We start from the raw sequence: 25,984 nt of genomic DNA, 5'->3' as shown, positions 1-25,984 counted from the left end.
AGTAACACATGCATATTCTCCTATGTGGTTGACTGTTTCTCACTGTATATGGATGTATGTTTCTTTTTATCTGTGTCTATATAAACATAATATCAGACTTTTAAGTTATATGATATTTTAAATGAAAAATAATGCAGACTCAGAAAGAAGAACATGGTATGTATTCACTCATAAGTGGATAGTAGCTGTAAAGGAAAGGATTTTGAGCCTATAGTTCATGATCCTAGAGAAGTTAAATAACAAAGTGAACCCTAAGAAAAAATACATAAATCCACCTGGAAAGAGGAAATAGACAAGATGACCTGACAAAATTGGGAGCATGGGGATGCAGGGAAAAGGGAGTGTGGAGGGGTAGGAAAATGTGAGAAAGGGAGGGGGAGGAGAACTTGAGTAAATGGGATAGTTGAAATGAAGGGAGGACAGAGATGAGAGCAAGGAAAGAGATATTTTGATTGAGGAAGCCATTATGGGGCTGGTAAGAGACCTGGCACTGGAGAGATTCCCAGGAGTCCACAAGGATGACCTCAGCTAAGACCCTAAGAAATAGAGAGGGTGCCTGAACTGGCCTTGCCTTGTACTCAGGTTGATGTATATCTTAAATATCAACATATAAACTTCATCCAGCATCTGATGGAAATATGGCAGAGACTCACAACAGAACACTGGGCTGAGCTCCAAAAGTCCAGTAGAAGAGTGGGAGGAGAGATAATATGAGCAAAGAGGTCATGACTATGATGGGGACACCCATTGATACAGTTTACCTGAGCTAATGGGAGTTCACCAACTCTAGTCCGACAGGGACCGAACCAGCATAGATCCATACTAGTTCCTATGTATGTGGGTGACAGTTGTATGTCTGGGGCAGACTGTGGGAATGGCACCACGATTTGTTCCTACTGATTGTACTGGCTTTTTGAAACCTTTTTCCCTTTGGATAAATGCCTTGCTCAGTCTGGATATAGTGGGGAGGGCCTTGGACCTTCCCCAAAGCCATGTGCCTTACGATTTCTGAGGAGTGGATTTGCGAGTGTGGTGGGAGTAGATGAAAAATGGGAGGAGGGGAAGGACTGGGAACTACAATTTTTATGTAAAATTTTAAAAAAAAAACTACAGTGTGTTTTCATTTTTAAGAAATAAAATAAATATTTTTAAATTAATTTTTATTGAGCTCTACATTTTTCTCTGCTCCTCTTCCTGCCTCTCCCCTCATCCCTTTTAACCCTCCCCTAAGGTCACCATGCTTCCAATTTACTCAGGACATCTTGTCTTTCTACTTCCCATGTCGATAAGATCAATGTATGTCTCTCTTAGTGAACTCATTGTTGTCTAAGTTCTCTGGGATTGTGGTTTGTAGGCTGGTTTTCTTTGCTTTATGTTTAGAAACCACCTATGATTGAGTATATGTGATAATTGTCTATCTGTGTCTGGGTTACCTCACTCAAAATAATGTTTTCTAGCTCCATCCATTTTCATGCAAAATTCAAGATGTTGTTATATTTTTTTCTGCTGTGTAATACTCCATTGTGTAAATGTACCACATTTTCCTATCCGTTCTTTGGTTAAGGGGCATTTAGATTGTTTCCAGTTTCTGGCTATTACAATACATACTGCTGTGAACATAGTTGAGCACTTGTCCTAGTGGCATTATTGAGCATCCTTTGGATATATACCCAAAAATGGTATTACTGGGTCTTGAGGTTTTTTCAGAGAAAAAAAAAAGAAATAAAAGAAATTTTAAGAAAATACCCTTCTCTTGTATCAGCGTCAAAACAAAAAAACATACAACTTAAGACAAAATATCATACAATTTAAAAGTCTTTCATTTATTTTGTAGGGTAACCCAGAGATCATTTCTGGCTAGCAAGAAGCCTGTAGTATCTCATAGTATTTGTATGTAGAATGCTACTGATATTTTTATTTAAATTTTTTATCCCACTACTTTAAATGTGGATCAATTACAAGGATTCTGTGCCAGAACTTTTGGAATCATTTATATGTGCTATCATATCTTCTGCAAATAACTATACTTTAAATTCTTACCTTCCAATTTGTAACCTCTTGATCTCCTTTGGCATTCTTACTGCTCTTGCTAAAACTTAAAATACTATATTTAATATATAGAAAGAAAATAGACAGTTTTTAGTTGGTAATGATTTTAGTTGAACGATGTATTCATAAAATGATGGATATAATTTTGACATATTCTTAGATAAAGTTCACAAGTATTTTACTGAGTATTATACTGCTATGTTCATAAGGGGAATTTATTTATAATTTTCTTTCATGCCTAAATTTGTGGTTTTTGTCAGGAGACTGTGACCTCATAAAATAAAACTGGCAATCTTCCCTTTGTTCATATTTTGTGAAACAATTCTGAGAAACTGGAATTAGCCTCTTACTAGAATTTCTGGGGTAATTCTGTGCTAAAATCAGCTTGCTCTGGGCTTTATTTGGTTAAAAGACTGTTAAAGACTGCTTCTATTTCCTTAAGGATTATAGGAGTATTTAAATTGTTTATCTAATATTGATTTAACTTGCAAAATCCATTGAGAAATTATTCATTTCTTTCAGATTTTCCAGTTTTGTTAATTACACATTTAAAAGTATGTTCTAATTATTATTCAGCTATCATTGATGTCTAGTATTATGTTTCCCCTTTCAATTCTGATTTTGTTAATTTGAATATTCTTTGTATCATTTAATTAGCTTTGATGAAGTTTTGTATAATTCTTTGATTTTTCTCAAAAAACAGTTCTTAATTACTTTGACTCTTTTTTGTTCTCTTTTATCTATCTTACTGAATAGAAACCTCAGTTTGATTATTCCCTGTGCCTATTCCTCCTAAATGTGCTTACTTCTTTTTGTACTAGAGCGTTCAGGTGTGTTGTAAATTTCTAATACCAGATATCCTTTTTTTTTTGTAAAAAGCTATATAAATGAACATTTCTTTTACCACTGTTGTTAAGTTGTCCATAAGTTTGGGTGTATGCTGTATTCATATTTATTTAATTCTAATAAGTCTTTAATTTTATTTTTCAAATCTTGATTTCTTAGTCATTCATTTGAGAGTTTTTTTGTTTTCCATGAGTGTGAAAGCTTTTTGTTTTTCCCTTATTGCTGATATTCAGGTTTAATCTGTGGTAGTCGGATATGATGCAGATGATTATTTTAATTTTCTTACATCATTTGAGACTTGTTTTCTGTCCAATATGTGATCAATTTTGAAGAAAGTTCTATGATGTCCTGAAAAAAGAATGCACTCTTTTGTACTTGGATCCAGTGTTCTGTAGATATCTGTTATGTGTTTTTTTTTTGTTTACAATGTCTATTAGCTGGGCCATTTCTCTGTTTTGCTTTTGTCTGAATAAACCATTCTTTGGAGAATGGGGGATAATATAATCTCACATTGTCAATGTCTGAATGTAAATGTGGGATTTAAACTTAAGTTATAATTCTTTTACAAATGTCAGTACCCTTGAATTTAAAGCATAGATGTTAAAAAGTAAAATATTATCTTTGTGGAGTTCTTCTATGATGAAAATATAGTAGTTTCTAATCTCCTTTGATTAATTTGGATTTGAAGTTTATTATATTGTATGTTAGAAAGACTTCACTATATTGTTTTCCAGGTATTTTTTCTTAAAAAAAATTCCACTCATTAACTCTGAGATGTAACTCTCTTTGATTTTGAGGTATGTCTGTATTTCCAGAAGAAGGATAGATCTTCTTTCCACATTCGTTTCTTTAGTCTGTGTCTTTTTACTTTGGAAGTGATAATACTGATATATCAATGACCAATGTTTGCTAATTTTTGCTTTCGTGTTTTTGTTTTTGTTCATGTGTGTGTGTTTCCCTTCTTTTGACTTTTCTGGTAAGAGATTATTTCTTTCCTGTGTTTTAAGGGGTGTAGTTAACCTCCCAGGTTTCAGTTTCCCTTCTAGTACCTCTGTAGTGCTGAATCTGTGGGTAGGCAATGTTTAAATTTTAATTTATCATAGATACCATGTTTCTGTCTCTGAGGATTGAAGGTTTTGCTAGGCATAGTGGAAGGGGTTGGCATTTGTGTAATATTAGCATCTTCAGGTAAACTAAACATATTATTATGATCCTTATAATCACAAATGAAAAATAAGATGAAATACAGATAGTTCTACCTTTGTATGCCATTTTTTCCTTTCAGCATTTAATATTCTTCTTCTTCTGTTTATTTAATCTTTTGATTATTATTTTGTGAAGGGCATCTGCTTTATGTTCCAATATATTTGGTATTTTTAAAAATTCTTTGTAACTTTTAAGAGTTCTTTCCTAGACTATGAAAATTTTCTTGTACATTATAGGAAAAATATTTTCTGGGCATCTGAGAAGAAATTCCTCCTACTCTTCTATTCCTATTATTCTTAAATTTGGTCTGTTTATAGTGCTTGAATGTCCTAGGTGTTTTGTGTCAAGAATATTGTAGATTTAACATTTCCTTTGATAATTATTTTTATTCCTTTCTATTCCTTCTCTCATATCTTCTTGTATTCTGTTGATGATGCTTGTGTCTGTAATTCCTGTTTGTTTACCCAGATTTTCCTTTTCCTAAATTCCTTCAGTTTGTGATTTCCTTTTTTTCCCAATTACCTTTTTTTAGGTCTTAAACAGTTTTATTCATTTCTTTCAACTGATTACTTTTTATTTGCTTTCTTTAAGGGACTTATTTATTTTCAACATTTTTTGTATGTAGAAATCTCATTTTATTTTGGGGATTTATGCTCTTTTTTCTAAGGTCCTAAATAATTTCCATAAAGTTGGTTTTAAGATCTTTTTGTTGTGCTTCAGCTATGCTGGAATAGTTGGGGCTTGCTCTAGTGAGATACCTGGCACTGTTAGTGATGTATTGACCCAGCTGTTCTTCATTGTATACTTACATTGCTGTTTAGAACCTGACTTTGTAAATTATTATAGGACTAGTTGCGTATTCAAGAGTTCATTTTCTTTGGCTAGATTTTTTTTCCTTTCTTTTTGTTTTCTCCTTTTGTCATCTGACCAGTGTGTCCTGAAGATCTTTAAGGCATTTCCATTTGAGTTGGAGAATGAACGTCTAGTGGCCAGGTTGGCCTCTATTTTGAGGCTGAGTCATTTCAATGTGTAGGAATTTTGGATTGTGGATATGGTGGAGACCCTCAAAGTGTAGATAGACAAACAGTGTCAATCTATAACAGTCCTTTCTCTGGCTGAACAGGAAATCTCTTACAGTGTTGTGGAGCTAGAACACTATGGTCAGTAGGGTTGAAGATGGGCAATAGCAGTTGGGGTCCTTGGACAATGGGGGAGGTTCAGATTTGGGTGGCTACCTGTAATTCTGAAGGCATTGCAGTCTCTGGTAAAGCTGGGAGACTCTGTTCCAAGTGGGGACGGGAGTCTTGGAGCACCCTACCTGCAGGAAACTCCACTCTTAGAATTTTGAAAGCTTCATTTCATTTATTACCACACTGAAATATATTCACTAATTTTTTTTCTTTTTCGTTATTTTGAGGTTTCTTTGTGTAACAGTCCTGACTGCCCGAAAACTCATTCTGTAGAACAGGCTGGTATTGAACCCACAGAAATTTGCCTAGCTCTACTTTCTAAGTGCTGGGATTAAAGGTGTGTGCCACAACTGTCCAATCAAAATGAATTTTATCTTAGCCATATATGCTGATTTCAAAGACGTTGAAATAAATAGCTTGCATGTAATTCATAAAAGATTGAAGCCAGAAATAAAATTAAATAAGATGATTGGGTACAGAATCCTCTCAGGCTTAATAGAATTCTGATTAAAGGATCTCTGGATTTATATACACATAATTGTCCCCAATCTGAAATAATTAAATGCCATTGGTAGAAACTGGGTATGGTGTAGGAGGTCATGATACTAACTAAAGAAATTCAGATTTTTCATAGATGCTAGATGTACTAGTGCATGTCTCTGTGTGGACATACACACACCCTTTTAAATGAAAGTAGGGGAGGTATTATTTGAGAATTGAAGGCCTGAAGAAATTGGGAATGGCATACCATGTGAAGCCAGTAAGAAGAAAATATCACAATTTTCTCATAAATTGTACAAGCACACAGATGTCATATAGCAAAATGAAGCTGTTTGAAAGAAGATATGAAATCAGTAGTGAGGTGAGATAAGGCTGTGTGTGACGGATGGGGAAATCCCAACAAAGATATGCAAAATATGTGAAGTGACATAATAAAACAATTTATGATAAATTAATTAAAATAATTATTACGCACATAACAAATCTGTATATCATCCTGAATCTGGACCACTTGAATTTTTATTTGCACTTTTTAAGAATGGAAATTTGCTCTGTCTTCTTATGAAAGAATCTTCCTTTCATTTTTCTCTATATTTACATCATGGGCCTTAAGGAATAGCTTATAATAGAACAAGAGGTCATGCACATTTTAAATGTTTATTTTTAAATGTACCATAAGATCCATAGCAAAACAGTATTCCTGTTAACCTCATCACAAATACTAAATAAGACACATTACCACCAATAGCAAAGGCTTGCCCCATATTTTCCGACATTTTCTGCAGTCCATATCCACTGAAAGAGACTCATCAGATACACTCATCAGAAAACTCTCCCATTGGCAGTACATATTCTAGAACAGAATAAATATATTACTAAAAATATGGTATAAGAAAGTTACTTCTACCTGGTTAGTGGTGGCACATGCTTTTAATTTCACCATTAGGAGGCAGAGGCAGGTGAATCTCTGTGAGTATGAGGACAGCCTGGTCTACAAGAACAAGTTACAGGACAGGATCCAAATCTACAGAGAAATCCTGTCTTAAAAAACCAAAAACCTAAAAAGAAAAGAAGGTCACTTGCCACTTTCTATTTGCTTCTAAGATACTGAACAAAAGACTTCTTTGCAGTCACTACTGAATTGCAAAATGAGAGAAAAAAAGGAAATCAAGATAAAGTAGAAGACATGGGTCAAAAAAAGGTAATAATCTGTGAGAACTGAGAATCATGGACGGATATCATGCTTTAAAAATCAAATATTTATCTTGTCTTTTGAATTAAATGATGATTGATTAGTAGAAGGTAGAGTGATAGATCTTATGAAATATATGAAATAAGCACACAGGTCTTGTCTTTTGTCTAGATCTTGTTGAATATTTAAAAATCAACATTTAACTGGTAAATGAACTATAGTTCTATGATGAGCTGGATAGACTTGATAGAGCAGAATTCATAGAATTTCTGGATGTAGTCTGATCATTGGCTTCCAAAACAATGGAAGAACAGGATTTGGTTAAATACCTGCTATTGATGCAGCCCGCACTCATCTGAAAATTCTCCCACTGGCTTTACAGGTTCTAGAAAGCAAAGTAAACACAAAACTAGAAAAAAAATGGTATAAGGTCACTTCCCAGTTTCATTTTCTTCTAAGATACCCAGCAAAAGACAATGGAAGCACAGGGTTTGGTTAAATATCCTGTCCCTGCCACTGATGCAGCAAAGTCCCCATTGTATATGCTGAGGGAAATTTAACTGCTGCACCATTTCTGATTTCGCTTCCTGAATTTTGTAATACCATGTCGAATGTGTAACCAAAATTTCTGAATTTGTGAGTTCTCTTGAACCAATAATGCACGTCACACTGTGAATCACCTAATAAATTTCCATATATTTCTAAAGGCATTAATATAAATAGATTGATGAGACTGTCATGAAACCAAATTTTCTCAAAATAGCATCTTACCAGCAGTTTTAATTTTTACAAAGATGAATGATGCTATGAAAGTACCTGAATTCACCTCATGTACAGTTGTCAACAAAATTTAATCAAATGGACTGCTAAAATCATATGCAGATACCCAGAGAAGAGTGTCAAAATTTCTCAAGAAATGAGGAAACACCTTAAAGATCAGGAATACACAAGTATTCCTTTGTACAAGTATATCTTTGTCCACAGCGATAAAGGCAAGTGGGGTACATGGATGCCCATTTGAAGTGCCTATCTAAATGGCAAATCACAATTCATACTGATCAGTCATACACCTTGACAAATACAATTTTCCTGAAAACATTCTACTTCCTATTGGGCATTTTCATTCATTCAACTTGCATTTGGAGAAAAGGCATAATCAAGTAAAGGATGGAATCTTGGTGGCAATTTCTGTCTGCTCACTTGCAGCAGTATATTTATTGACCAGTGGAAAACAGAATCTAGCAACATTTAGAATATACAATAAGTCCCTTTGTATTTTCTATGAAAATGATATCATGTTTATTTACATATAGCTAGAGGATTAAGAACAGAGCAATATGTTGAAACTTTCATCCTGTTTTCCCAATTTTCACATCAAAAATAAACCCAAAATATTTTTGGAGAATCAATGCTATTTTTCTACTTTTAATTTACCCAGAGTGTTCTGTTTTTTATCCCAGTTACCCTTCAAATTACAAGGCTGAAATCTGAGTGAAGAAAAGAATTTCTACCTTGCTCCATAATATATAGCCCTCCTCTGCTCAGTTTGCATAGCAAAATAGTAGGTGATGACTTACGAAATGAAGACCCATTCTATTTTGATTAGTAACATTCTAAGTTGGTACAAGAAAATGGCCATAGAGTACACTGTGTTGGTCCTAACTCATGTGTCAGGACAACTAATATTTGTGGCACATCTAGCTGCATAGGGTTTCCATATAATACACTGTAATTCTCTAGAATGCTCTGTACATGGTCACACTCTATCTTCTGAAGCTGCATCAAGAACTGCTCTTAGGGATGGAGAGGGAAGAGGAGAGGGAGTGGGGGGAGGGGGAGGGTGTTGGGAGGAGGGGCGAAAATGGAAACTTTTATATTTTAATAAACTTAAAAAAAAGAACGGAAATAGCAAACCTTTACGTTGTGAACATCATATGTGCCCCTATTTCACTGTACTTTACTTACATACATGTAAACCACTGCTCTTTAATTTCAAAGTTCAGTTCTTTACTTTGTTCTTAGAAAAATGAATTATGGAGTGTAAATTAAATGTTTGCATTCTTTTTTAGCTTTTTTCTCTTTATTTTTTTGAAGAAAAGAAACTGTCTTTTTTCATTATACATTCCAATCTAAGTGTGAGGTTATCTGTTATATGTGTTTTTGTGGGAACAGTTAGATTCTTTGGGTTGGAATTTTCTTTCTAGTACTTTTTGTAGGGCTGGATTTGTGGATAGGTTTTGTTAAAAACTGATTTTTGCCATGAAATATCTTGTTTTCTCCATCCTAGACCCTTTCATCTTAAAGGTCTTGGAGAGATCATAAATACAAGGAATATATCTAAACATAATAAAAGCTTTATACAACCAACCAACCATCAACATCAACTTAAATCGAGATAAACTCAAAGCATTTCCAGTAAAATAAAGAATAAGATAAAGCTGTCCACTCTCTCTCTCCGTATCTATTCAAGATAGTTCTTGAAGTTTTAGTGATAGAAATGTTTGTATTCTTTGATAAGTAAGGCTGTAACTTCCCTTGTCACTTGTATGAGTGACAGTTGTGGTATGTGTTATTGACAACACTTGAGAATGGTAATAGAGGAAGGAGTTACCTACTAAGTCATCTTTACCATTATTTGAGAAGCATGTGTCTTCTCTCTTTATATCTAAATTGTTTCTTATGTGACATTTATATTCCATTAACCTCTTATTTTTGCCCTCTTATTTTTGCTTTGAGTATTTTTATTAATTAGAGTTGCATGTTTTATCAGTGGACACTATACATATTTTGATTTTATGGATTATTGATAGTTGTTATCAGACATAGCAATTTAGGTAAGTCAATCACTCTAACTCATCAAGGGATTGATGTTTATTAATGGTTGGTGAGCAGGTATTAGGGTTTGAACTTCAAAAGATCTAGTCTCAAATGACTACTCTGTGTTACTAGAATTTTCAATGATACTATTTCTGTGTTGTAATAGAAAATATTTCAAAATTATTTTTATTTTAAAATGTATGGGAAAATACATAAGGACATCATGGTGGTACAATTTCTAAGTGAGAAACAGATTCTATTTAACTCCGAGTGAATCATTCAGAATGAATAAGTATCTTTGATGTTTATTGGTCAGATGTTATTAAATAACTAGAAAGAGACAGAAGTTTTATTCTTTGCAAAAAACATATAAACACAAATTGGTATTATTCACACCCAATTTACTTGTTACAAATTTTATTACAAACCCTCATAAATATTTTCCTTACATTTTAAAACTTATAGTCTTCTATTTAACTAAGATCTAATACTAACATATACATATTCAGTAGGATGCTATTGTTGTTTAGGGTAACTGAATAGGTATTCAAAGAGTGCTTTCTAAAATAAAAGGTGTGTTGGTCAGATATACCCCATATACCCAGTTTGAATATATTACATTTATTTGCAAACTCAAATAGGTGAACAATAATAAGGAGGTAGTGCATGACCTTAATATATCTGCACTAAGGAACTGGAGCAGGTGTATATCTGCATATTTGAGGCTAGCCTACTTTATAGCAAAGTATCATTCACAACCTTGGAATCCATTCCCTGTTTATGATCCACAGAAGCATTAATCCTGTCTATATACATTAGTAAAGACATACATAGGCCTCTTCCACTTACATCTCTGGTATTTGAATTTATTTAAAAATAAATCTTGAAAAGAAAGATTTTACACCTGTGTTTGATAAACCTGAACGAAAAAAGAACAACACAAAGATCAATATGAGGCTATACAGCCCTCTAATGGTAATGGTAATGAACTGAGAGCACAAGACCCAAATATTGTTCAGACTATTGTGCACTCATCAGGAATTATTTGATTTCATAACCAATTTGTAATAATATACCATAAACTTATTGACTCACAAATCACATGAATTTTTCATAATATTTGAAGATTTGAAAATTAACACATTAATAGTTTTACTGTTTGGTAAAAGCCTGTGCCATTGTCTTTATCTTTAGAGTAAGCACTCAAAAACCAGAGACGAACAGCACACTATTTTGAAGATGCTGAGGCTCATCTTATTTATTGGAGATTCACTCTGATGAACTATTAAAGCCTTTGCAAACTTCCAAGTCCTTATGCCATTCTAATCTCACAGCATAGGCCATTTGTTTCAGTATTTGAGGTTGGTTTTGCGTACCATCCAACTTAGGGTATTCCTTTTATTGATTACTCAGCATTGTCTGTAGATCTCTGTCCATACTAATCACTATACCCATTTACAGACCACCAACTGAAAACATCAAGTTTGCACTGGCCTTAGCTTTTTCCATTGATGAAGTCAACAGGAACCCTGACCTTTTACCAAATACATCATTAGTGTTTGATTTCCAAGAAGGTGGTTGTAAGACTATGTCACAATTATACAATCACTTGCATTTTTCTGAAGAACATAATGATACTTATCCTAATTATATGTGTGAGGAAGATACTACATGTATAGTGTTGCTTACAGGACCAAACTGGGAAACATCTGTGATGGTTGGGACACTCATAAATCTCTACATATCTCAACAGGTGAGATTTTGTGTTGTGGGTTTGCAAAAAAATCTATCTCTGTTGTCACAATTTCTAGAAGCAAAGAACATTGTGAGGAGGATACTAGCTTCATGTTTTGTTAAACAGTGTAGAGACTTGTTGGGGATTCATTTCCTTTTTTGAAATTGAGATGAGGGAATAAGTAATAGGTAAGGGGGTTTTGAGGAACTCTTTGCTGAAAATGTTTTTGCAAGTTTTTGTGAATGAATGCTACCTCATGCTACTCCCTATATCTAGGTCCTTCAGCTTACCTATGGACCTTTCCATCCGCTCCTGAGCAATCATGAACAGTTTCCCTCTGTGTATCAGATGGCCCCTAAGGACACATCTCTAGCCCTGGCAATTGTCTCTTTGATACTTCATTTCAACTGGAACTGGATTGGACTGGCCATCTCAGACAATGATCAGGGTACCCAATTTCTCTCACTTTTGAGAAGAAATATGGAACAAAACAAAATTTGCTTTGCCTTTGTTAATATTATCCCAGTCAAAATGAATTTATATTTGTCAAGAGATGAACTGTATTATAACCAAATCATGACATCATCCACAAATGTAGTAATCATTTATGGTGACCCAGACAGTACACTAGCTGTGGGTTTTAGATTGTGGGAATCTCTAGGTATACAGAAAATATGGATTACCACCTCACAGTGGGATGTCACTATAAATAATAGAGACTTCACAATTAATTCATCCTATAGGACACTAGCTTTTGCACACCATCATGGTGAGATTTCTAGTTTTAAATTTTTTCTCCAGACTTTGAATACTCTCAAATACTCAGAAGAATACCTAGCAACACTGGAGTGGATGAAGTTGAACTGCGATGTCACAGCTTATAAGACCATGAAGAATTGCTTATCCAATGATTCATTGCAATGGTTAAAGGTACAGACTCTAGACATGGCCTTTAGCGATAACAGTTATGACATATATAATGCTGTGTATACTTTGGCCTATGCCCTCCATGACATGTTTCTTCAACACGTACATAATCAGCCAATGAATAATATGAAAGGAACTTACACTCACTGCTTGAAGGTAGTCTTTCTTTTTTTTTTGGATGAGATGTGATGTCATCAATGCCATAATCTTTAATTGTCTTTCAAATGACCCAATTTACTGGATTAGTAAATATGTCATAAAATAAAAATATTTCTGAATATTTTTCCTGGTAAGGATGTAAATCTAGATATTGGTATAAAGCATAATGTAAAAGCAATGGAGTGGAAGAAACAATTTATCAAGAAAGAAAACTAATTTTGTTACAGAGCCCCTGAATATCATCACAACTGTTCTAATACTGTAAACAGAATAGTCCCTCCTCATTCTTTCTGACAATCATGAGAAGATGAATCCTTGTTCATTTCTTGTCAAATATGTGGTAATCAGTATGTTACATGGTTTAAACACATGTTATCAACTGTTTCACTCACACTGTAGGCTACGGGACCCTCATTTTATATTCTTAGTGAGAGTAATTGTACAAGAAACAGTGCTATTCCTCAATTAGGACACACATGTGTATCTATATGTGTGAATGTATGGTTCTCAGTTTGTATAGGTGTATGTTTGTATGTTTCTGTGTTTCTGTGAGTATATCTGGTCTTGCTGTGTATATTTGTTTTTCAGTCTATCTGTAGTCTGTCTGTGTAATTGAGCATCACGTTGTCTTCTTTCAACATCTTTATTTATGGGTGTTTCTTCCTGTGAATATTGTCTTGTGTGTGTTTTCTCAGTGCCTATGTTTACATGTGTCTGTGTATTGTGCATTGCTTGAGCATATGTATATCTCTGATTCTCTCTCTCTTTCTCTGTGTGTGTGTGTGTGTGTCTGGGTGTGTGTGTGTGTGTGTGTGTCTGTGTGTGTCTGTGTGTGCATGTCTATCACTCTGTCAGCCTCTCCTTGGATGTGAGTATAAATCTGTCAATATCAATGTCTCTGGTGTGTATTTCTTTTTGTGCTTGTCTCTCTTTGTGTATTTGTCCATCAATGTGTGCATGAGTGTGTGGCCCTTTGTATGTATTTTATAGATTTCTGGTTCTGTTGGTATCTTTGAATGGGCATGTTTGCCTGTGTGTGACTGCATTTTCATGTGTGTGTCTTGGAAGGTATGTGCATACTAAATGTATGTATATTTATTTTTTGTGTCTATATGGATATTTGTCTCTCTGTTTATGTGTGTGTGTGTGTGTGTGTACTTTTCATATCAGTGTTTGATGTCTGTAGATATGTCTGTGTTTCTGTTTTGTAGTTTTCTCTTAAAGAATTTAAATTCTAGGAATATTATGGTAATTGTATTAGTCCATTTGATTTATTATTTCTCTCCTTGTAGCATTCAATAATATTTACTTTAAGATAAAATAAAAATACAATTTCTGACTTCAAGAAAGGGCATGTATACTATAAAATGGTGTGTCTCTTTCAGCTGCACTCCTTTCTGAGGAAGGCTCAGTTCACTAATCCTGTTGGGGACAGAGTGAATATGAACAAGAAAGAAAAAGTCCAAGAAAAGTATGACATTTTTCAGATTTGGAATTTCCCATATGGTCTTGGACTTAAGGTGAAGATAGGAGAGTTTAGCACATATTTTCCACGTGATCAACTGAGGCGCGCATCCTGACCAGCAGGAATGAACGCCACTAAAAACGAGAATTCCTTCCCTGGTCACATCTTTATTCGGAGCCCTTTGATTGAGGAAAATTGAGGGAAGGGAAGATAGAGCAGGGACAAGAGAAAGCTTAGAGAGAGAGGGTTGGGCCCCGAGGCAGCTGCTTTTAAATGGTGGAGAGGCTTGAACGCTGTCCTGATTGGTTAATGCCATTCTGCTGTTCTGAGCATGTGCAAGCAAGGGTGCAGGCAAGGGTGCTCAGCCCCACATGGCTAAGCCAGGTATACCTCCAAACTGCAGGACCAACCTGTGCCTCCAGGTGGCTCCCAACAATCAACAGCTGCATTTATATGAAGACATGATAGAGCAGTCAACAGGAAGTAGACAGGTGGGTCTGACCTAACTATGCACATTTCCATTACAAAGTAGTAACACTATCAAAGGGGTTTATTTGTGCTATCTTTGTAACCTACTGCAAAGAAATATATTGTCACATTAGACAACGTTTTCTAGCCTTGGACTTTATGTTTCTACTTTTCTCTTTTTAATATGACATTTTATTAATTCTTTGATGATTTCATAAATGCATATATTGAATTTTTATTATTTCAGAACAAGTTTTTGGGTTTAGTATAAAAAATAAAACTGATTGTTACCACTGTTATATATTATTTCCAGTAAAGTGAGCCATATTCTCTTGGTGATTTTCTGATTACTACAAATTGATTTTCTTTTTTGTTGAACCTTAGACACAAGTGCTGAAAGGCTGAGGCTAATTGTAAGGGAGAAACAAAGTCAACACACAGAAATCATTAATTTTTATTATATAACTTGCTTTACATCTTTTTATGAACAAGTCTTAAATTGCTAACATCTCTAACCATACATCAAGATGATACCTGCATGACCCATTTAGATAACCTATGATTCATGTCTTTGTTTATTCTTTCCATCTTTCTTTTTTTTAAGTAGAAATGGGTGTTTTGTCTTTGTATGTGGCTGTGAAACATTCATATGTGTGGTGCACATGAATACTAACACAGTAATTTGGATCTGTGGGAATTGGAGACAGCCAAGTGACACACAATGTGAGCTAAGAAAAAACTTGGGCCTCATACACAAACGCCAATTGTTATTGATACTTGAGCCATTTCTTCAGCCCTGACACATATCATGCTAAAGAAATTGCTCACTAGAGGAATATTGCTATATCCCATAAATTCTTTTAGATTTTACTTAAACTAACAAATGTGTGTCTATTTTCTTAATGGTGTAGGGAGGAGGTATTGGATCAAAAGATATGAATTATGAACATTTATAATGATGAATTCCATTATGGGTTTAAAGAGTATTATAGGTATGAATTTATCTGATGTGGCTGGTTTGAAGGTTCAAATTTCTCTGGAATAAAGTGATAAGAAATTTCAAGGAGTTAAGTTTAGGAAGTTCATAAAGCTTAATCTGAAGTTTTGTCTCAGGTGACTAATATAGTATAAAATCTACAAAAATATTCTTTCTCAGAGTGAGAAGGATCATTATCAGTGAAAAGGACATATGAGCTCAATGTACAGTTACTTAATTATATATTCATTTAAGGAGAAGCAATGTGTGCTTTTACCAAGTTTCACTTGAGCATAACACAGACATCCACTGGGATAATACAGAAGATTGAGAACACTGCAACCCTTGCTCTACTCCCAGATATGCAAATCTAAATTAAATAACAAATAAAAAATATAAAGACATCAAAAAAACCACAACCCCAAATATCATAGTTATAGGATAATTTGAGATTATATTCAATGACACACTAAAAAAAGAATTCAAAAAATTATCATAACAGTATTACAAAATATCAAAGAGGACACAAATCACTTCCAGGAGATGGCAGTGAAATCACAAAAACTTGCATACTCTAAGAAACTGAGTGAGCATGTGACAAATGCTTCCCAAAATATACAAAATAATGAAAACAATTCAAACCAGAATATGTAAATAAAAAAAATAAATACAATTAAAATCATAGTGAGAATTCTTATTAAGGCAATATTGACAGTTGAATCCAGGATATCATGGTTTGAGGAAATGGCAGAAGGACTAGAAAATTGAAACTATGATAAAGATAAAAATAAGGACAATTGGAAGATACATGAGACAAGGGGGTCACAATGAAAGAATCAAATTCACAAAATTTTGGCAGAAGAAAAGGACTCACTGATAAAACGGAAGTATAGTTAATAAAATGTGATAGTAATTTCTCAAAATACAATGAGACATGTGGCCACTTAGGGACAGGAGGTATTTAAATACTGAACACTTAATATTAGAAAAGAACTTTTTTCTGATTTATTTTATTTAAAATTTTCTCATTCAGGTAAAGAAAAGAAATTCAAAGTTGTAGGAGTAAAACCCATTTTACAGAAAGGCACCTTCTAGATAGCAGCATATTTCTTCATGAACTCTCTTAAAATGGAGAGTATCAGTGATATAATTCAAGAAGTTAGAGAGAATATTACCAAACATATTCACTATACCTGACAAAGTTATTCTTTATAATCAAAGGAGGTTGTGAGGCCTTTTCAAGGTTATAAATCTGACTACAACTGGAATTTATTAAAACCCAAAAGTGGAGAGCACACTCCTGAAATATTTTTATTTAATTTGAAGTAGGAAGATCCACTTGTGATCCAGATATTTGAGATAGGAAGACATGTTTTAAAACATGTGGTGGTGATACATACCTTTAATCTCAGCACTGAGGGATCAGAGAAAGTTGAATATCTGAGTTTGAGTCCAAACTCTTCCACAGATTAAGTTCTAAATAGCCAGGGCAGGAAAGAGAAACCATGTCTCTAACACAAAACAAAAAAAAAAATATGAAGGAAAGGTAGAAGAAAAAGCCATGCCTTTAAATGACATCATTTAATATGATAGAAGACATATATCTCTATATGGATCGTAAGGTGGTAAGATACAATTTTAATCTAGGTCATGTGATCTTGAAAACCACCCTCTAGTGTGGGCTACACTCTCTGCTGGAAGCCTATTTAAGAACGTAATAAAGGGAAACATGTTCTTTGTCTGCTTATTTTCACCTTGCTAACAAGTCCATTCCTTCACTGGCATTACAGCCTACAACTTTGGGATTCAAGTTTTAACTGAATTTCAATGTAGACATCAGCATCATGAACTGAAAAATGTTTATACTCTTAGCTTTTGTATTCTTATATAGCAATTGTTGAATTAACTAAACCGTATTCTAAAAGACATCCTATTAAATTTCATATATATATATAATGTTCACATGTGCACACACACATATATGCAGAGAGAGAGAGAGAGAGAAAGAAAGAGAGAGAGAGAGAAACACAGAGAGACAGAGACAGATTCATTCAGCAAGTTCTTTAACTCTAGAAAACCCTATCTAATACATAGGCACAGAAATGTTCAATGATGTATGTAAATTACAGAAACACATCACCACTTTAAGAATATTTTGAAGAACATATGAGGAACCCCAACACACAATAGTAAGGTAAATATATGTTATCATGGAAGATGAAGACAGCACTAGAATAGAAGACAGAAAACAACTGTTAGAAAAGTATAAAATATAGCGATAATAAAAATTAACAGTATTAGGAAACAATTCTCAAAAACAAAAGTTTATTTTTATACTCTTTAATCATAACTCACAAATAAGATTTGTTTATAACACCAGCATTCATTTTTGCTTCCTAAAACAAATGGTACTTACAAATATGAAAAGATTCCTTATAAATTTGGGAGTAAGTGATTTTGAGAAAATAAAGCATAACAAAGAAAATAAAACAACAAAGAAAATGAGATGCTAAACACTTAATGGACGTGAATAGAAAATTCTCAACTAAAGGCTGTAAAATATAAGTGAACAAGTTGACAGAAAGGTCTGTCCACATGATAAACATAATATCATTGCAAGGTTACAAGGATGGTTCACCTAATGCAAATCAGTTAAATAAATGTGATACTGAAATATACTCAAGCAAGGTACTACATAACTATCCAAATATGTGCAGAAAGATTCTTAGTAAATTTTAGCATCCATTCAGAGTTAAAATTTAAAACAAACAAAATCCTTACACACGGAAGGGCCACAATTTGTTTTCTTCTTTATTTATTACTAACTTTTTTAGTCTAATTATATTAAAAAGTTTTTCTAAGACAATTGAACCAATAACTTTGTACTACATGAAGAGATACTCAAAGAATTTTCAATAAATTCAAAGTGAGGCCACATGCATATTGTGATGCATGTCTAATAAAAAATCTTGGGAGGCAGAGGTAGGCAAAACCCTACCTGTTTAGTCGGACATGCATAGTGATCCCAAGTGAGCTAGGATTGAATTTAGAGACCCTGTCTGTAGGTACACAGGTCTTTCCCCCTTTTGCTCGAGGCAGGCCGTTTTTTCCTCTGCTTCCTGGTTCCTCTGCTCCCTGCACCAGCCTGAGGGTGTAGCTTAGAGAGAACTCACCCTCTCCTATTATGATAATTTCACCTACAGCCCGAGGGTATAGCTTAGAGAGAACTCTCCCTCTTCTGTTATGGTAATTCCACCTGCAAGCAAGGTTCCTGCCATAGACAAGGTTCCCTGATCAGCTGCTCTCTGACCCTGAGCGCAGCCGCCAGATTTTTTTCTTTCCCTGTTCCTGATGGGGGGCTGGTGTCCTTCTGCCCCACAGTATATATACCCGACTTATGCTTAATAAAGTTGCCATTTGCCATTTGCTCCTTTGGTGAATGAGCCGGTCTCCTGTGTCTGTGGGTTTCAACCCTTAGGATATTAATCCATTCTCGTGGGCTCGGTTCAGGAAAGCGCGTGCCTGTTTTGAGGTCCGGGTGTTCACAGAAAAGTGCAGGCAACACCTGTCTCAAGAGAAATGAGCAGAAAATGGGCAAAGAAATTCTCCTCTCTTTTTGGAAATCATTCTTAATATCTCAGAAAGTACAGAAAATATTAAATATAGAACAGAAGGAAAGAAATGTACTCTTTGGTAGCATTCAGGCATCAGGAGAGGCAGGTTGATGTGTTTTTAAAGTTGACATACTCTATACAGGGAATTGAGGTCGACCAACACATCTTTTAGAGACCCTGTTGAAGCATGGTTAATAAAATCTCAGAGACAGAAATTGGGGTCCAACTTGAAGACCAGAAAACAATGCAGTCAGCCCCTGACTCTTACCTTAACCTCAGTCCACAAATAGTGATACTGTATCTAGGAAACCTCAAAATGTAACTGAGACTGAGATTGTCTCCTCTTATTTTATAATCCTATTTTTTTCTGGGATTAAGTGCATGCACCATTACTGCCTGGTTTCTATGGCAATCTAGTGTGGCTACTAGGATTAAAGGTATGCATTTAAGGTGCTGTGGCTACTGGGATTAAAAGTATGTGTGTCATTGCTGCCTCGAGTCATCTGTAAGGCTGCCCAGTGTGACTGTTTCTAATTTTCTGATTTTAAAGCAAGCTTTATTTATTAAAATGAAAATGAAATGTCATTACATTTTCTCTTTTTGTCTAAAATTTAAAAAATTCTATAACTGATATAAAAACTATATACAATAAGAAAAATAACTCTATTCAATATGTGCAGGCAATAAATACATCAACAGTGTGTAGTCTATTTTCATTTGATTAAATTCAAAGAAAATACTCCATATCTTTCTTATCTTAGTAAGTACAAATTATTGTACCCACATTACATTCTATCATAATTTGCCTTCCTTATCAGGTAAAGAAGGAAAGTTATAAATATAACTATCTCATCTTCAACTTCATCAGAAACCCAAGAAGGAAATACTATTAATTGAGTAAGCAGAAAGTGCAAGCAAGCAGCTTTCAAAAATTATGAGTAATGACAGAAAGAACTGCCTACTTTGATGTTCACCCAAAGATCCTCTGCAATGTAAGGGCATCTGTCTTGGGCCTACAGTCCTAGCATATTAGACAGACTTATCTCTGAAGCAGGATATTCTGAAGGGTTGTCTGTTGGTGGAGGCTGTCTCTCCTTGTCTTGGCAATGTTTGTCAATCACTTTCTTTTGTCTCCTGCTTTTCCAATTATGACAGTATTCTATCAGCCATCTTTTTCTTGCCCAGCAGCTTCCTTTTGTCACAAAGAAAGCAAACACCATCTGGAGTTTCTTCAATGTCCATTTTCTTCTCTGAAGTTAATTGGTGCTTCCAGGAGCACACATGCCTCATAGTTATAAAAAAGATAAACCTAGGTTATTAAAACAATTAAGTACTATATTCTATAGATTTCTGAAGTTTTTGAACTTGATCTGTCTATCTAATATGTATCTTTTTTGGATCTTGAAAGTGTACCTAATATGACTACAAGTTTATACTAGGTGATTAACTACTTAAGTGCATTTCATCATTATTCTAAACAGTTGCTTGGTAATGATAATTTTTAAGGAAGAGTCCTTAAAAACTTACATCACATTGTTAAATGACTTATATAGGTATAATACCTTGAACAAGAGTAGAAATGTATGTACAGTATTTTCTAACAAAATTAATCTCAAATTTGTATCAATATACAAAATTTATATAAAATGTATAACAGGACAATCCAATTTAAAATACTTAAAAGTAGTAGTTGCTTTTCAGAAGTAGATTCAATCATCTACCTTTTTACATTATCATTTATCTACCTCTATTTTCCTTTCAGAGTATATTTAATAATTTACCCTTTTATCCTATCATATCTCTAATAGCCATATACCAGTGAATGAACAAAAACCACCTAAACAACCTCTTTGGAAAGTGAGTGTCACATTCTTAAATTTACTGCCTTCTCTCTGGGACAACAGTATCTTTAGGAGATCCTGAAAAATAAATTGTGTTAATTGTTATGTCCTGAGAGAGGTAGCTGAATTATTTCTTGACATGTCTAAGAATAATGGTAAGATGTAGGGCTTGTCTGAGGTTAGGGCTAGAGTAGTCTGTGTTGCTGAATCATCTCTAGCTTGTATTGAGAGTTTGAAGTCCAAAACTAATCTTTAAGTGGTTTCATCAGTTGAATGACATTATATAAATCAGGTAGAATCATTATTGTGGGACCCCATATTTTTCCTAGAGACTTTAAACATTACTGTGGAAAAATTTGTTATTCATTGTGGAAAACTTAAACATTGCTCTTATCAAAATAGAAAGTTTGTATTTCAAAAGATATATATTCAAATAAAGATCCCATAGAGATGAGAGTAGATATGAGGAGAAGTAAAATTTTTGAAAGCATAGATTTTTAGTTCCTAGATTTTATTTTCCTTCTGTCCCACACAAGGTGGGGCTTCTGATAAGACAGAAATTCTGAATTTTTCTTTTAGCAGCATACTTGGATTTAGAGAAGGAGAGTCACTAACTTCAAAGCAGTTTGGATATTTAAGTGAGTCACAACTATAATTATACTGAGAAGTAGGGAGTTATGTTTGTTTAGGTAATGAGATTTTACCCTGTAGAGGATATTGATTGGGTATTGATTATTTACTGACTTTTCAGTGATAGTAATAATATAAGCAGCTAAAATTCTTGGTAAGTATTCTCTGACTGTGTGAGATACTCGCAATGCTAAATTTTTACTATTATCTTTGCTTCTACATCCTGTCCTTGTTTATCAGTTGTGACACATTCCTCAGTCAATTGAAATTTTTTTTATTGCTGTCTGTTGTAAAATAAGAATCTCTTGAGCTGTGAATATTTCTCATAATTTCATCAAATCAATTTCTGGTTCTCATTTTGCACTTGTGATTCCAAGTTTTTAAAATTTTTCATTAATGATATCATCTCATCTTAGAGGTTATTTGAAAGGTAAAGAGATTGCCTTTCAAGAGTAATGTTATAGCTGCTTGCTTGTCAAAACTCTTTGTAGATTTTCATTGTCAATTTCAACACTATGAATCCTTTCAGATAATCTCTCAGTAAATTTGTAAAGTTTCATAACCTATTGACATGAAGCAAATTTTGCCTGCCAAATTATGGTTATCATTTTGAATATTATGAGTCCTTTCAGTTAATTTCTCATGATTAGTCTGTAAAATCTGTATTATTTCTAAAGTTTCTCATTCTTGACTCTATTATCAAACCATTTCTTTAAAGATATAATATGAATTATCAAGCTAATAGCAGCTATGGATAAATATTTATAAGTTGTAGGCAGGCCATGTACCTGCCCTAGAATTCCATTCATAATAGAAACAAAAAGGTTATTGATGACAGAAGCTATAAAGTAATCCCACACTAGTTCAGAATTACATATAATAAAGGTTATTCATTTAGGAATGAACTCACAGATCACTGCCCTGGGTCACAGTCCTCTGCACAAATGGGGAATAGGAGCTAAATTTAACAGATGGAAATGAGAGCCAAAAATGAGAGAGCATGAGCACATGCTTTACAGCTGCATTTATAGTATAAGAGACCATGCCCAAGTGGGCTCTTCTCTTAAAAGCTATTGGATGAAGGAACTCCCACAGCATCTCCCTATTTTGCTTAAGTAAGAGAGTTGCAAAACCAATAAAGAACTATGTACACTAGGAACAGATGTAAAGTATAAAGTTAGAATTATAGTCAGCATAAACAATATTAAGCAAGGAACATATCCTAATGTTTTAATAAGAATTCTATCCTAAAGAGTCTAAATCAAATTGTTGTAGGTAGGCCACTTGTTTGTGTCCCAGCCACCCAGATTCACAAAATAACCACATAGAAACTGTATTAATTAAATCACTGCTTGGCCCATTAGTTTTGCTTTTTATTAGTTAGCTCTCATATATTAATTTAACCCATTAATTTGTACATCATCATGAGGTTGTGGCTTACCAGCAAAATTTCAGCATATTTGTCTCTGGCAGCATCTCCACAGCTTCTCTGAGACTCCATAGTCTTTCTCCCAGCATTCAGTTAAGTTTTCCCTGTCTAAATTTTACCTTGATATAAGCCAAGTCAGATTTCTTCATTCATTAATGGTAATCACATCACACAGAGGGGAATCCCACATCATTTGTCAATGGTATGGGGTACACATTTTAATTTTCCAAATTCTGTAAAATGTAACAAATCCATCCACCAGATCTCATTCCTTTGAGTACCCTTTGGGTTATACTCCCTGCAGGAAACAGTATTTGGTTAAAGAAAGAGCAAGTAGGATATTTCTTTATAATCTCCTTAACTTGTTGCCATATTGTACCACCCGATTCTGTGTCACCCTCTTGGTAAGGTTTATGCACCTCCATACCGATCACAAGTTTGGGCAAAGGCCTGGAGATTGAACAAAAGACATAACACAAGAGACCAGGGTCATTCGACAAGAGATCATCGAGTGGCACTTTATTCAACTTATAAAGGAATTCTCTCCCAGCCAGAGGGGAAACTGGTGCCATATGGGACCTGGCGTCATATGGGACCTGGCGCTGTAGGGATACCTTCCCAGGCAGGGGGTTGGGGCGGAGAGCAGCCAGCAACAGCAGCAGAGAGAGAACTTGGCCCTGCAATGTAGGAATTCTCCCTGGCAGGTGGGAAATTACCATACCAAAGATGAAGCAAAGCCCTACAGCTAAATCACCAGTCTATAGCAGAGTGAGCACAGGAATTAGCAGGAAGCTTTAGCTGACTGACCAGAATTATCCTCGAGAAGCATCCCAGGGAGCAAGGGAAAACCCGGGCCCTATACCATATAATAGAAAATGTTTTCTTTAAGCTGTTTCTATAGACATGATGTTTCTCATGAAATTCTGAGGCCCTCAACACACTTCCAATCGATAATTGACCAATTTCTGCATTACCTTGTGCTAAAGACCTGGTAGAACCATACAGGATCAGATGTGTGTTATGAATATGGAACAAAGCAAATTCCTAATTATGTCTTGAACCTGAATGAATAATTAAGTCAATTTTGTATCATCTGGTATAAATTCAGCAGTTTCAACATGCATGGCACTTCTTTCTGCATATTGAGAATCAGTAACTATATTGAGAGGCTCTTTAACATCCCTTAGTACCATGAGAATAGCATATAACTCTACCTTTTGGACAGAATTACAAGGGCTCTGATCACCATACTTATTTCTTCTGATTTTTCAACCTGCCTTTCATGATTTCTTTGCTTTAGTATAAAATGTACAGGCTTTAGTTATTGGTGCATCACATACAATTTGGGAACGAATCCAAGTAGTTCCCTTTATAACGTTAATTTTATCACTTTTGGGATAATTGCTATTAATTTCTCCAAAAAATAGCACAAGCTCTTTGTCATGGTTCATTGTCTTCCCATAATTTTTTAATTTCATCAGTACTAAAAGAAACTATAATCTCTGCTGGGTCTATACCTGCTTGTTGACTATGTCTCAATTTTACTTTTATAATTAATTCAGAGACTATTTTCACATAAGTTTTTAATTTCTTACTTGGTTTATGTGGTAAAAAGATCCATTCTAAGATAAGATCTTCCCTCTGCATTAAGATTCCTGTACGGGAAATTTTGGAAGTCAATATGACTAGAATACAATTAAGATTTGGAATCACTCAGTCTACATGTGTCTGCTGTAATTTCTCTTCAATGATTGTTAACTATTTTTCTGCTAAAGCTGTTAATTCCCTGAGACTATTTAAGTCTTTGTCACCATCTAAGGTTTTGTTTAAATGAATTATTAGACCAGATGTTGTCCCAACAGCTGTTCATAAACTGGAAATATCTTCTCACAATCTTTGAAATTCATTAAGAATCCTCAATCAGTCTCTGCTAATTTGTGCCTTTTGTGTTCTAATTTTCTGTAATCCTGTTGTGTAACCTAGCAAATTGACAGAATCTCTGAAATTTTTCAGGAGCAATTTGTAATTTTCATTTAGGCAAAACTCTTTTTTACTTCTTCAAACATTCTTTCTTAAGTACCTGCATTTGAGTCAGATAACAAAATGTCATTCATGTAATGGTAAATTATAGACTTAGGAAATTGCTTGCATATTATTTCCAATAACTGGCTTATAACTTTTTGGCACAGGGTAGGGAGCATTCCTTGTGGGAGGAGTCCTCTGGTATCTCCTAGAAGGCTTACAATTATTATATGTGGATACTCTGAGGACAATTTTTTATATCTTTTTATTGTAAGGTATAGTGAAGAAACAATATTTTAAATAAAAATAATAGGAGGCCATACTTTTGGAAATAGAGAAGGCAGAGTAATTCCTGATTGCAGAGGATCCAAAGGTTAAATAACTTTGTTGATGACTCTTAGATCTGTCACCACTCTCCATTTTTTTCCAGATTTCTTTTTAACAATCAATACAGGAGAATTCCAAGGTTTGGTCGATTCTTCAATATGGCAAGCATGTAGTGGCTACTGTAACAGCTTTTCTAAAGCCTGCAATTTGTCTTTGTTAAAGGCCATTGTTTAACCCATATGGGTTTCTCAGTTAACCATTTTAAAGGCAAGGCTGTTAGTACCTCTGAAAGTTTACTAGTTGCTTTGTGTTCTTATACAGCCTGAATGGCTGGTGACATTCATTTATAATACATTATTATATCCTTCCCAGAAACATGAATTTTTGGGACTGCAGGAATGTTGACCTGGTTATCCCATTTCTGCAATAGTTCACGACCACATAAATTCACAGCAATATTAGATACACATGGTCTTAGTCTTTCTTTCTGTACTTCTGGCACTATGCATCCAACATACCTCATGCTTTCATGTTGTGATAGGGTTCTGATTCCTAGGAACTGAATATCTCCCTCCTTAAGACACCAATCT

General features: G+C 34.4%; 1 pseudogene; it reads left to right on the top strand.

Annotated features, from left to right (window-relative positions):
* The window catches only part of LOC125411771 (vomeronasal type-2 receptor 116-like), a 52,455-nt pseudogene that overhangs the window by 5,064 nt on the left and 21,407 nt on the right, over positions 1-25,984 (top strand).

Source organism: Myodes glareolus, chromosome 1 (genome assembly GCF_982192425.1).
Source record: "Myodes glareolus chromosome 1, mMyoGla1.1, whole genome shotgun sequence".
In the NCBI taxonomy this organism is placed as follows: Eukaryota; Metazoa; Chordata; class Mammalia; order Rodentia; family Cricetidae; genus Myodes; species Myodes glareolus.
Note: the sequence above shows the minus strand (reverse complement) of the source record. Positions and strands in the feature narration are given on the sequence as shown.